Below are 13046 nucleotides of genomic sequence, written 5' to 3'. Positions count from 1 at the left end.
AACAGTCCCACCTCCTAGGAGCTTATCAGCAGGGAAAAGACAATGAGTAAATAAATAGCTTTAATCCAAGGTAACGTATGTGAAGAATCGTAAGACAGGTCTAAAATTTACCTGAAAATTTCTTTCTTCTAAGCCTCCAGAAATTACGGAAGCTTAGAAGAAAGGAAATACATGACTTGGGGATGGGAAAGACTTAATGGAAGACGTGGATTTTGGTGGCTAGATAGACATTTTAGGGAGCAAATCAAGTATGAATGTAAGTAATATATTTCAAGAAAAGAGATGAATATGAATAAGGTACAGAGGAATATATGATTTATAACAGCACAGGTAAACTGCATTAATCTATTGGGTGACTGTTTTCCAAAGTATCCAAAATTTGCTGATAGGTTATTTGTTAGAATGAGTCTGTCATGTAGATATAAACATTAACCAGAATTATCTCCTTATTAAAATATATTTATTGAAATAAATGTATGTACATTCTGAGCATATACATACAATATCCTTAGACAAATCTGTGCTTGACATTTCACCTTTAATTCACAGAGCACCTGGAACATTTCTTGTGTTTTCAAATGAGAGAAGAATCCAGAGATTATATGTCCTGTCTATCTGGATAGCTTTAGGTTTTGCGGTGGATTAAAGATGACCACATAGTTCTTTGAGACTCTTCTCATTGAATTCTGAGGTTCATGTCCCTGGCCCTTGAATCGAGGTTGGCTCTGTGACTGCTTTTACTCAAAGAATATGGCAGAAGAGATGTTACATCAGTTTCCAGGCCAGGCTTTGTGACACTGGCAACTTCCACTTCTTGCTTCCTGAAAGCCTTGCTTTGGGAAAAGCCAGCCACTGTGTGGGAAATCCAGCTGCTGAAACCGTCACATTGTCAAGAAGTTGGACCTGGGTATTTTGAGAGTCCACATGGGGAGAGAAGGCCAGCCAGAGCCAGGCATTCTAGCCATCTCAAGCCAGGTTCTAGACATGTGAGTGAAAAAAAAAGCCATCTTGGATGTGGACAAGGCCCAAGGACCACAGCCAGGACTGAGGCCGCAAAGTGCCCTGTCCAAGCCAACTCCAGCCCACTGAGTCACCGGTGGAGGCCCCAGCTCTCATGGGGGTGAGGGTGGAGAGGAGCCTCCCCTGCCGTCCCTGCCTGATTTCCTGAGCCACGAAACTGCATCAGCAAACGATTTCCGTTTCCACCACTAAGTTCTGGGGGTAGTTTGTACACAGCAACAGATAACCAGAGATGGGTATTTTCACTGGGGTTAGCTGTAAGATAGATTTTTTTTTTACAAACACACTAGAACTTACTTTTCAAAATATTAGTATTCAAAGCCATCACTTTGGAAGAATATTTACTTATTTTATGAATTTTCCATGCTGAAAACACTTTTGAAATTTTCTTCACAAAAGCATTTTATGAGCCAAGAAAAAAGAGGATAGGGGCTTCCCTGGTGGCACAGTGGTTGAGAGTCCGCCTGCCGATGCAGGGGACACGGGTTCGTGCCCCGGTCCAGGAAGATCCCACATGCCGCGGAGCGGCTGGGCCTGTGAGCCGAGGCCGCTGAGCCTGCGCGTCCGGAGCCTGTGCTCCGCAGCGGGAGAGGCCACAACAGTGAGAGGCCGGCGTACCGCAAAAAAAAAAAAAAAAAAGAGGAGACGAGGGGGAGAAGGAGTTGGGGGGAGGCTAAGAGGGAAGAAGGAATGCAGGAAGGGAGGGAGGAAGGGAGGGAAAATCATGCTTGCTATTGGATAATCACATCTCAATTGGAGCTCACGTAAAGCAATTATTACCACACTCTCTAGACTTAGCTCTGGACAACTTTTCCTTCTTTTCCCTTTTTTTCCTGTTTCCTTCACATTTTCAAAACCAGTCCTCAAAGCCCAAAGAGCTGTCACCACTGAAAGTGTTGCAAAGAAAGTGCCAGTTACTCTCAAGGCAATTCAAAGGGATGAGTTGTTGAAATATTTGGCGCATTTTCTGGATGCTCAGCATCCCCAAGGTGTCTGTTTTAAAGGACACAGACTCATGTGGAGGCACATGATCCTGCGAGATTAAAGAGAAATCAGTGTCGCCATAAAGGGCCGCTAGAGCCGAACACGACATAACCGGTACGACTATCAAACTGGTTTGCTGAACTCATTCCTTCTGCAATGTCAAAAAGCCTCAGTGCCACCATGTAGCTAATTTATCTTTTACATTTATCCTGAATCTCTTCCACTATTTGCAAAAAGAGAAGATTCAGTTTCACATAGTGAGGCTGTTAGAAATAGTACTGTTCCTTACCAGGTGCTTTTGTGTTTTTATTGTGTAAAGAGAATTCTAATACTCACTGAAAAAGGCCAATCTGTAGAAATGATAAATGTCTTTAAACTACCAAGCATGTAATTGATACATAGCAGGCTCTGAATATCATATATTCTTTCAGACCAATAATCAGCCATGGAAGCCTATTATTACTCTGCTTTTCTGATTGTTTTTGGTTTTTTTTCAAGAAAAAGCCATAACCACTCCCTAAATAGCTTGATCTCTTTTACCAGGAGGTCTACAGAACATGTTTACAGGACATATACAAGATGAAACCTAATTGAAACATCAAGGAACTAATTCTAAATTTAGAAAATATTTAACTTAAAGAGAAATAAAGTCAATTATTATATAGTTTTTGCCCAAAGAAAATTAAAGGCAGCATAATTTACTTATTGCCTTGACAGTGGAATAAAAAAGAGAGATATGATATGAAAATAATGCTATTGGCATGATGAATAAGGCTATAATGTTTAGACTACAGGACAACGGTGCTATGATAAAGTACAGTCATTACTTGGTATTATGAAAATGGGTTTTGGGTAACTTTCATTATACACCAACATTACAATCATGTCCTAAACAAACTAAATGAACCACTACCAGATATTTCTAGTGCTATCTCCTATTAGGCATGATAAACCAAGCTTCTCTCTTTTATATTCTTCCAGAGCACCTGGTTGAGAGCTCTGAACTTGACAAATTCTGTCTCCTCTGAAATTTTAAGTAGCAATAAGCACTTCAGTTATTTTCACAAAAAGACACATATGGCTCTATGCTGAAATCCTGTAGGCAGCCACAGAAAACCTCATATTTTAAAAAAGAAGAAAATTTAAAAGATTAACACAAGGTGATCGCTAACAGTTTAGATCTGGCAATGCCACCTACAAAACTAGGGAAGATTCCCAATGTGCATTCAACAGCTTCTCCATCTTCTTCATTGTGAGAAGAAAACTTGAAGTCTGTAGAACAGATGCTGCTCACCCTAGGATGCCAGCTATAATTGACCACCAAGGGAACTGTCCAAATGATGGGCCAGCCTGTATTATTAATGTCATTCCCCTTTTCTAGCAAGCAACTCTTTGAAAACAAAGCAATTTCTTCAAGACTACAGATTTTAATAGTATAACCCTAGTTCTACGGCACATAACTCCAGGAGAGTGTTGGCATAGGGCAGCTGGCAATGAAAATGAGGAATTCTGCTGTGTTGTGTGGTTGATAAAATATGTACAACACATGCTTTCTGCTGGCCAGAAGCTTCCCTGACCTATCAGTCAGGAATTTAATAGCTGCTGTAAATGAATTACCAAATTCGAAACCAAATGTAGGAGTAGCCTTCTGCCAACTCTGGTTCAACTGTTACAATTTGGAAATCTGATAGAGGGAGAAAAAGAACAAAAACAAATGATTTCTTAATCATCATAAGCCATACTAATACTTCCCAGAGACGTGAATATGAAGCACATACTATGTTCAACACTCTCAAGGGTAGTGAATCTATATCACAGCTTCTCATGTTGTTGATTACTTTTTAGTACTTTTACCATTTCATTATCTCTTAAGGTGAATATTTTTACTGCTAAAGTTACTCTGTATTTTCACCTCCAGGATTTCACCTTTAGACCTAAGAGATGAAAAACTTAATTTTGGAAAGGAAACTTTGGCAACACAGAGCCCACTTCCCCTCGCGGCACTCATTAGTGGTACCGAATACTAGCAGCAAGGAGCAGCGGAGAATGTACATCCCATCTCCACCAACAGAACATTCACTTCCAGTTCTGGCCCTGGAGGCATCCGGGGCCCCGACTCACAAGCTCTCCAATCTTGCTGATGCAAAGAAACAACCAATTTCCATAGTCTTTGGAAACTTTGTGTTTTCATTGTTTCTAAAATAAATTACAAATTAGTACAAGCAGAACAGATTTATAGATTTAACAAAAAGAATTGAAAACAGTTAAACAGTAGCAATCAAAGAAACAAACAAAAATACAATATAGCCACTTAGCATGACTGAAGGAGCAAAAACAAACTCCTTACCTTATCTTTCGTGAAAGGAGTGCACTCATATACTGCTGCCGTCAGTGTAATTTGGAATAATCATTTGGAAAGATATTTTGCATGACAAGAAAAGTTCATTTATTCATGCACTCTTTCAAAACTTTGTTGTTGTTGTTGAATTACAACATGCCAGAAACTGTTCCAGGTGTATGGACTACAAAGAGAATTAGGAAATAATTGTCAATCAGAAGTAGCAAACAACAAGAATAAGAAAAGAAAATTACTAAAAAAAACAAAGTTACATACAAAAGGTTCTAGGGAATTGGGGAAAGCTATACAGAAAAGGTGAGATTTGGGGCTGGGTTGTGTGTTATTTATTCATTCATTTGTGCATTCATTAAGCAAGCATTTCTGGAGTTCCTTCCGTAAGTCAGGAGCTATTGTAGGCACCGGAGTTACATCAGTGAACACAGATAAAAATCCCTACAATAAATAATGTAAATAAGCAACACATGTATAATAGGTTGATAATAATTGTTAAGGGGGAAAAGTAAAGAAGGATGGGGACTGTGAGGAATACGGAGAGGTTGACATTTCAGGCAGGGTGTCCAGGGAAGGCCTCATATTAAGGCCACATTTGATAAAAAGTCTAAAGGAAGTGAAGGACTGAGCCACACAAATCCATCCGGGCAGAACATTCCAGGTCAAAAGGACTGTGTGTGTAAAGGCTCTGAGGGGAGAACGGGCTTGTGGAGGAATGGGAATGAGGTGGAAGCAGGAGGGTACGCAAGCTAGGGGGCAATGGGCAGCCAGGCTACAGTGGTCATGTAAGTACTTTGCTTTTTCTTTGAGTGGGAGGTCTGGTCACTGGAGGGTTTGAGCAGAGGAGTGACAGGTCATGTTTTTGTTTTAATCAGTTTGCTCTGCTCAAAAACAAAGAGGAGTGGAAATAGGGAGAGTGGTTAAGAGTACCAACTAGGAGAGATATAGTAATGGTTCTGACAAGGGTGGAAGCAGTAGAGGAAATGAGCAATGGTCATATTCAGGATAGATTTTGAAAGCAATGCTGACAGAATTTGCCAATGGATGGTGGGGTCAGGGTTCCTCAAGACCACCCCCAGTTCCTATGATTTGCTAGGACTCCCAGAACTCAGCAGAGAGCTGTACTTGCAGCTGTGAGCTATTACAGCAAGAGGATACAAAACAAAATCAGCAAAGGGAAAAGGCACATGGGAAGAATGGAGGAAACCTGGCGCAAGCTTCCAGAGTCCTTTCCCCGTGGACTCACGTAGAAGGTGTTTAATTCTTCCAGCATTGAACTGTGACAATGTGTGTGAAATATTGTCTATCAGGAAGTCCATTAGAGACTCAGTCCTCAAAGTTGTTACTGGGGTCTGGCCACATAGGTACCATCTGCCTAACTGTACAAAAATTCCAAACTCCCAGAGAAAAGCAAGTGTCCAATATGAATACTATTTGTACAAATAATTTAGGTACAACGAACCACCCTTATCAGTTAGGGAATGGTGGAAAACCTCCAGAAATTCATGTTACTGACACCAGCCAACGGCTAACCATGAAAGCTACCCTTTGAAGGATAGCAGTCACAGGAAGGCTATGTTAATTCTTCTATGCACAGGTAGAATATGAGATGTGAGATAAAGAGCTGTTCAGGAAGAGAAATGGAGAACATGGGGGTATTCTAGGCAGTGAGAGATGTGATGGAGAAGAAGAGATTTACTTGGTATCTCATCCTTAACTTAAATAGGTACAGTAAAATGACCTGGAGATATAAGAGTGATTCCAGCAGACAGCTCCCTCTCCTTGTGGAGCTTATTTGCATTTTAATAGGATAGCCACATACTAATCAAATGATCCTCACATCTCTCATTACCTTACTGACCCAGGAGTAGTCTGCCCAGGAAGAACAGACAGCATCATGACGAAAGACCCGGGGGGTGGCAAGTAATATGGTCCTATTCTACACCTGAAAGAAGGCCAGTGAACAAAAGAAGAGTAAACAGGAGGATGGACTTGGAAGGGAGTTGTTCACACTTCCTGAGGTCTTACTTTTGCCAACTGCTGATTATTAATTTATTGACATCTCTGCCAAGGACTGGCCCTTTTTCATTCATTCATTCAATAAATACATATTGAGCATTTACCAATGCCGGTTATATGCTTGGCAACGAGAATAGTTCCTGACACCATGGTGTTTGCAGTCCAAGGGAAGAGAGGCTGTCACTTGGCCTTTTTGTCTTCTCATAGATTTGCCCTTCCTCGCCACTCTCATTGCCCTCAACTAAGTCTCTCACAAACCTATATCACCGTGGGATCCTCTCAGTGATCTTTACTCCCTCCTAACTCATCCTGTAGTCTAAAACCAGATTAGGTTTCTTAAAATCTGATTCCAAGATGATTTCTAATGCTTAAGAATTTTAAAGATTTTTTCTACTTCTTAGATAATATTCCAAGATCAAAAAATCAGAAACTAGCATTTAAGACCCTTCTACATGAATGTACACACACACACACACACACTAGACCTCCCCCAAAGAGCTTGCTCATTTCTATCATTCTGCCTTCTTTTTTTTTTTACATCTTTATTGGAGTATAATTGTTTACAATGGTGTGTTAGTTTCTGCTGTATAACAAAGTGAATCAGCTATACATATACATATATCACCATATCTCCTCCCTCTCGCGTCTCCCTCCCACCCTCCCTATCCCACCCCTCTAGGTGGTCACAAAGCACCGAGCTGATCTCCCTGTGCTATGCGGCTGCTTCCCACTAGCTATCTATTTGACATTTGGTAGTGTATATATGTCCATGCCACTCTCTCACTTCATCCCAGCTTACACTTCCCCCTCCCCATATCACTCTGCCTTCTAATCACATTCTTCCCACCAGAAAAATTTCTCTTGGGACCATTCATTCAGGTGGTCCCAGGTCTTTTGTGGGACATCCACTGTGCCACTTCCTCCACAAGTCATTAACTGTTTGTTCTACCCTACACTGCCCTTCTCCTTTCTACAACGTATAATTTCTGCAAAACACAGGCACTCTTTCTCTGTGCATACTTCCAGCCTAGGTCCCTGCCTTATCCATATGTATTAGTTATCTACTACTGCATAAAAAATTACCTCAAATATACTGGCTTAAAATAACAATAAACACTGGTTATCTCTCATAGCTTCTGTGAGTCAGGAAGTTGGGAGCAGCTTAGCTACATGGTTCTGGCTCAGGGTCTTTCACGGGGATACAATCAAAATGTTGGCTGGATTTTCATCTGAAGGCTTGACTGAGGTTGGAGAATCTGCTTCCAGCAGGAGGCATTCATTTGGCTGGCAAGTTGGAGCTGGTTAATGGCAGAAGACCTTACTTCCTCCCTCATGAGATTTCCGTGGGGCTACTTGTATGTTCTTATCACACGGCATCTGGATTCCTCCAGAGCAAGTGATGCAGATGGTAAGAGACAGAAGCTACCACACGTCTGTGACCTAACCTTACAGAAGTCACAGCGTCACTTCCATAATATCCTACTTGTCTCATAGATCAATAATACTCAGTATGGGAAAAGACTACACAAGGGCATGGATACCAGGAAGCAAGAGTTACTGGGGGCCGTCCTGGGGGCCACCACACCATATCTGATTAAATTTTACTGCCTAGGGTTTATTTTCTGTGCAAAAGTGCATTACTTTAAGCAAATCAAACACGAAACAAGTGAAAATATTAACAAAATGAATAATGACTTCAAGCTTTTACATAAGGACTTATCACTCTTCAAAAGTATGTTTTTACATTGAAAGCACACCAGATTGTCAGGATAGCCTCCACTCCACAGTATTAAGTAGGAATTGTAAGCACCCTTGTTTTCCATCTCTTAGTCCAAAGCCTCAGTTTCTTAATAAAAAGATAACTCCAACTCCTTAGCATCACATACATATTTCTTCTTGCTCTTCTTCTCCACTGATCCTCATATATATCCCCTCCTCTCCCCCACCCTTCCACTTCAGTCCTGACTTTCCAACTCTGAAGAACAGCCTATTGTATGCGTAGGCAGGGCAAGTAGCCTGTGTGGATTAATGAAACTCAGGATCTCCTTCCCCCACTGAAATATTTTCTCCATCTGTTCACTAATGCCTAACATTTTGCAATTAACAGGTTCCTATTTTTTTCCTCTGACATGTGGTTTCTTGTCTCGAGTTTAAAATACCAATATTCTTTGTAAAAGGAATATATTACAACTTTAACAGCTGTCTGCTCATGAGTATGAGTTTTTCTGCATATATCTCCTGAAAACAAGTTTTCAGATGCGGTAAGAAGGAAAAGAACACTCAGGGGAGGCAATCCATCATAGGGCAAAGTCAGGGTAGAGAAAGAGGAACGTCATGGAATGGAAGGACGCACTTCCTAACAATTCTGTCCAGAGCCAACTCTTTTCTGAGACTTTACCAAGGGTAGAAAAGCAAAGACCTCTAACCTCATCCTCACACCAACCAAGCTCACTATATAAAACCATATTTCCTTTGTGTACCATCTGTCAAAGGCCATCAAAATGAGGGAATGGAGACAATCTCTTTAAAAAAAAAAAGGAAAAGAAAAAGAAATGACTGGTGAATATAAGCCACAAAGATGACAATGCAGAGCGGGGAATGCACTACTTGCAGGGTGACTGGCTTGTTAAATCTTGAGCTAAAGCTTGTTTATTTTAACAATGACTTTGGTCTGTAAGCCCTTAGCCCTGTTATTTATTCATAACCTTGCAGGGGTCTTGGATTCCTAATTTGCAAGTATAAAAATGAGAAGCAATTTGCACATGCCAGGTGTCTGGACAAATGCTCTCTATTATCTGCATAAACCAGATGCTCCATGATTTGAACCAAGTTGAACAAAACACACACTGTTCATTCCCAAGCCAGCCTCACACTCCTACAGAGACCCTGGGTTGTGCAAAGACTATTCTGTAGCTTTTATCAATTATGGAAAAAACACTGTCAAAAAATAACAGCTTTTCTTGATGATGTGCTTCTGACCATAATGGTTGGACTGTCCAGTAGAATTTAATGGCCTCAGACACTTCTTATGATGCTTACTACATGCCTTTAGGAAGACAGACTTAGAATACAGACATCAAAGCCAGGTTTACCCACCACATCAAAACAGACCTTTTCTATTTTATTTGAACTGATTGCCAGGAAAAAGAGAACTAGCAGTTATTAACACACCTGCCATAGAAGAAGGAGCTCAAGGCACGTTATTTCATTTCCGCAACTGATTTAGGTTATAAAATATCCAATCTGATTTGATCATGATATTCTATTAACTAAATTAGACTGTGTTTGGCTCATGTTTTTATTTAGAAGAATAGCTGTTCTGACAGCAGAAACTGAAACAGAATCCAGTTCCCCCATGACTGAATGCATTCACAGCCTTACCTTTTTTATAGTGCATTTGCACTCTCATGCTCATCCACAAGAAATAGTGCCTACGGGCCTTAGACCTCTCTGCAGGGCAAGGGATGCTGTAGAGTTGTGAAGGGACACAAGGCAGAGCAAGACTGGAAGAGAAAGATCAGAAGCTGGGTTCAACCCCGTGTCTGATTAGTCCCACAGACAACACACATGCAGTCACTCCAGCATGGAGGAGAATCCACTGCTGGGTACAGCTAGGGGATACCAACAATTTTCAGAATCTGGAGAGGGGCTCTCAGATGGATATCAAGATGTCCAAGCAGGACAGGAAGGCATGAGAGAAACAGGATAAGAGTATTCAGACCAGATCCCAGCACACTGAGCTCTGGGCCAGACAGGAGGAGCCATGTGAAGAGGCAGGAGTCAGAAAGCCCCTGTGCTGGAGGAGAAGGGTCAAAGCATAAACCGGGAGAGCGGAAATCGCCACTGAGAATCTCAAAGACATGAATGACATCACAGAATAGCCTCTGTCACCCGGATAACACTGATCAACTTGTGTGCCTGTTCAAACAGATCCACGAGTTATGATCTGGAATGGATGACATGGACCCTCATCACCTTAGAGCCTTCAAATGGAGCTTGGCAATGGTGGTCTGGGAGGTCTGTATCAAATAGAAGAAACTTTACAGAGGGATGTTTCCTAGTGGCAATCACGATATACTAACACAGAGTTCTCCCGCTGCTGAAGAGTGACGTGTTACAAGTTCATTCTAGGAATACGAACATATTGATGCCCCCCCGGCACATCTGGTAAACAGCTGCTTATACCTGCGTCATATTATTTTGTGTCAATGCTGGAACATATGCTGCTCTGGACCAGACCTTCCCAAACTTTACTGTGCCCAGAAATCATTTGAGGTTCTTGGTAAAATCCGGATTCTGATTCAACAGGTCTGGGTGGACCTGACAATCCTCATCTCCAACAAACTCTCAAGTGATGCTGATATTGCTAGTCCTGGGACCACACTTTCAATAGCAAGGCCCCAGATTAAGGATAGGGCCCTTCGTTGTTGCCTTCTATCAACACCTGTTACACATAAAAATTCAATAACAAGCCACACAAAAACTGGCATCTGAAAGAACACAGATCCTTATTTTCTTGGTGATTTATATACTTGGATAACTGTTTCCACTAAAATCCTAATTTAAGGCTTCCTTCATATTGCAAATAAACATTTATTTTTTTGCTCACTCTGGTCATGTCTTCAGATACCAAAATTCTAAGCCTATGCAAAATGGCTAAGAACATAGATTCTAGAACCAGACTGACTCGTCCACTGCTACCTGTGTGACCTTGGGCAAATTGCTTAACTTCTCTGAGTCTCAGAGTAAAGATAAAATGAAGATAATCATAGTACTTCCAAGGGATGTTATAAAATGTGTTATTCTTAAACGCATTTATAGAAGTGCATGGTACCTGGCAATTATTATTTAGTATTTGTTAAATTAAAATTAATATATATATACAAAATGTAAAACTTAGTATTTGTACAAAATCTACCACATAAATAGCATGATTTCATGCTTTACATATGATCCTTTAAAAACCCTATAAAGGACTTTTCATCTCCATTTGACATATTGGAAAATGAGAAGAACAGAGAAGTCTAAAAAGAGACCCTCGATCCTGGAATCCAGATTACTTGAAATCCTCAGAGGAGAGAATAAGATAGAACTCAACCAGTCAAAGCACAGATACACACTGATAGAGCATCAGTGTCCCACAGGGACTAGCATTAAAGGTGGAATAATTTAGACTTGGATTAATTTACTGGAGCCTGACTTGACTAATGCCTTTGAACTGTCTTATAGGGACTCTAGGGAGATACCACATCCTTCTGGGCAGAAATGAGGTTTCTCCTGAAGTAAGCAGATGCTACCACTCTTAATAATCCTAGAAAATTTGAAACGTAGGGCAGAAATTAAAAACCAGGGAGGCAGGTCTTGAGATGAGGTGGGGAGAAACACCCTCCTCCTCTTTTTGTAGATGAGAATCATTATGCTTGGACTCCCGCGTCTGGAGAGGCCTGGGGCTCTGCCAGTCTTTCTGAGCGAGCTGTGCCTGGAACGCAGAGACAGGCTGGTAGTGAGATAGCGCACCAGCCCAGAAAGAGAGCATTATGAGTTATTCTTGGTGTTGAACTTCCTTTCCACTACTGCAAGCCTTTAATAAAGACACACCAATACTTACAGCCTGATCTCTGTCTTACATGAGGAGTTGAGAGGAAGGTTTTACATTCAGGGTTGGGAAATAAGAGGCAAGAGTGATGCTGGCAGCAGCAAGGGTCAGGAGAGAAGAGCCATGTCCCACTGAGAGTGACCCGGTGAGCACAGTGGCAGCTGGTGAAGACACAGGGACATGGCTAGAAGAATACAAAGGCCCACCATTGGAACCATGCAGACTAGCCAAGGAACGTATTTGTGCAAGACTAATTTCCAGCAAAAAAAAAAAAAAAGCCAGAGGTTTATCATTTCATCATGAATTGGGTTAGGCATGCATGAAATCAGGGAAAATATCAGGACTAGACGTTGAGTTTCCCCACCTCCAGGCTCCTACTGTTTCCAGTACATCACAAGACAGTCATGTCCTGAAGGATGATCTTACATACATTATCATCTTTATGAAAACTCCCAGAAGTTGTATTGATTTTCCATATTTTAATCTAGATGTTCAGCATAGCCTAGAATTTCAAAGGTTATCAGGCCGTTGTTTTGTTTTGTTTGTATGAGTGTTTGTTTTCAAATACAAGTCACAACCAACGTTGACTAAATTGCTCCTGATCAAAAAGAAAAAGAAACTCATTCTACATAGTTATATGGCCAGGAACCAGTTTTAATGAACAACCAGAGCATTTGTAAATTACTCTGGTGGAATTACATGGGTATCTCAAAGAATATACAAGAATAATTTCTAGTATGACAGGAAAGCACTGGATAAAGCCAAGTAACATCGTCTCAGCTGGCCACTCATTACCTGTGAAACCTTGGAAGAGCTATTGATCCTGTCAGAGCCTCTCAAGCTCTTCAAGGGGATAATAAGCCCTGGTTTGTTTACCTCAGGGGAGCCTCTGGCCCATGGCACGCCTCTGTGAGAGTTAGAAGAAGATGTCCCCTCTGAGCTAATCCAGCCTGGTGCAGGCTCACAATTTAGTGTTCATTGTATGGACCAGGTTGGAGGCCCCATATGTCCCCTCAACCAGGGGCTCATGTGCTGCGAGCCAACTTGCACATTCATGCACCTTGGCCATGGCCTATC

At 41.3% G+C, this 13046-nt stretch overlaps 1 long non-coding RNA gene across 1 annotated transcript in view; it reads right to left on the bottom strand.

Annotated features, from left to right (window-relative positions):
* Window positions 1–13046, bottom strand: part of LOC111186504 (uncharacterized) — a 194888-nt gene that overhangs the window by 11565 nt on the left and 170277 nt on the right. Inside the window, exon 3 of the long non-coding RNA XR_016392651.1 lies at window positions 4352–4526. This is a non-coding gene — a long non-coding RNA (uncharacterized LOC111186504). The remainder of the gene's footprint in view (window positions 1–4351; window positions 4527–13046) is intronic.

This window comes from Delphinapterus leucas, chromosome 3, assembly GCF_059928025.1.
Source record: "Delphinapterus leucas isolate spDelLeu-1000000601 "Yukka" chromosome 3, BTC_Dleu_Yukka2, whole genome shotgun sequence".
Lineage (NCBI taxonomy): Eukaryota > Metazoa > Chordata > Mammalia > Artiodactyla > Monodontidae > Delphinapterus > Delphinapterus leucas.
The sequence above is the reverse complement of the archived record's forward strand: the minus strand, read 5'-3'. Positions and strand labels throughout refer to the sequence as shown.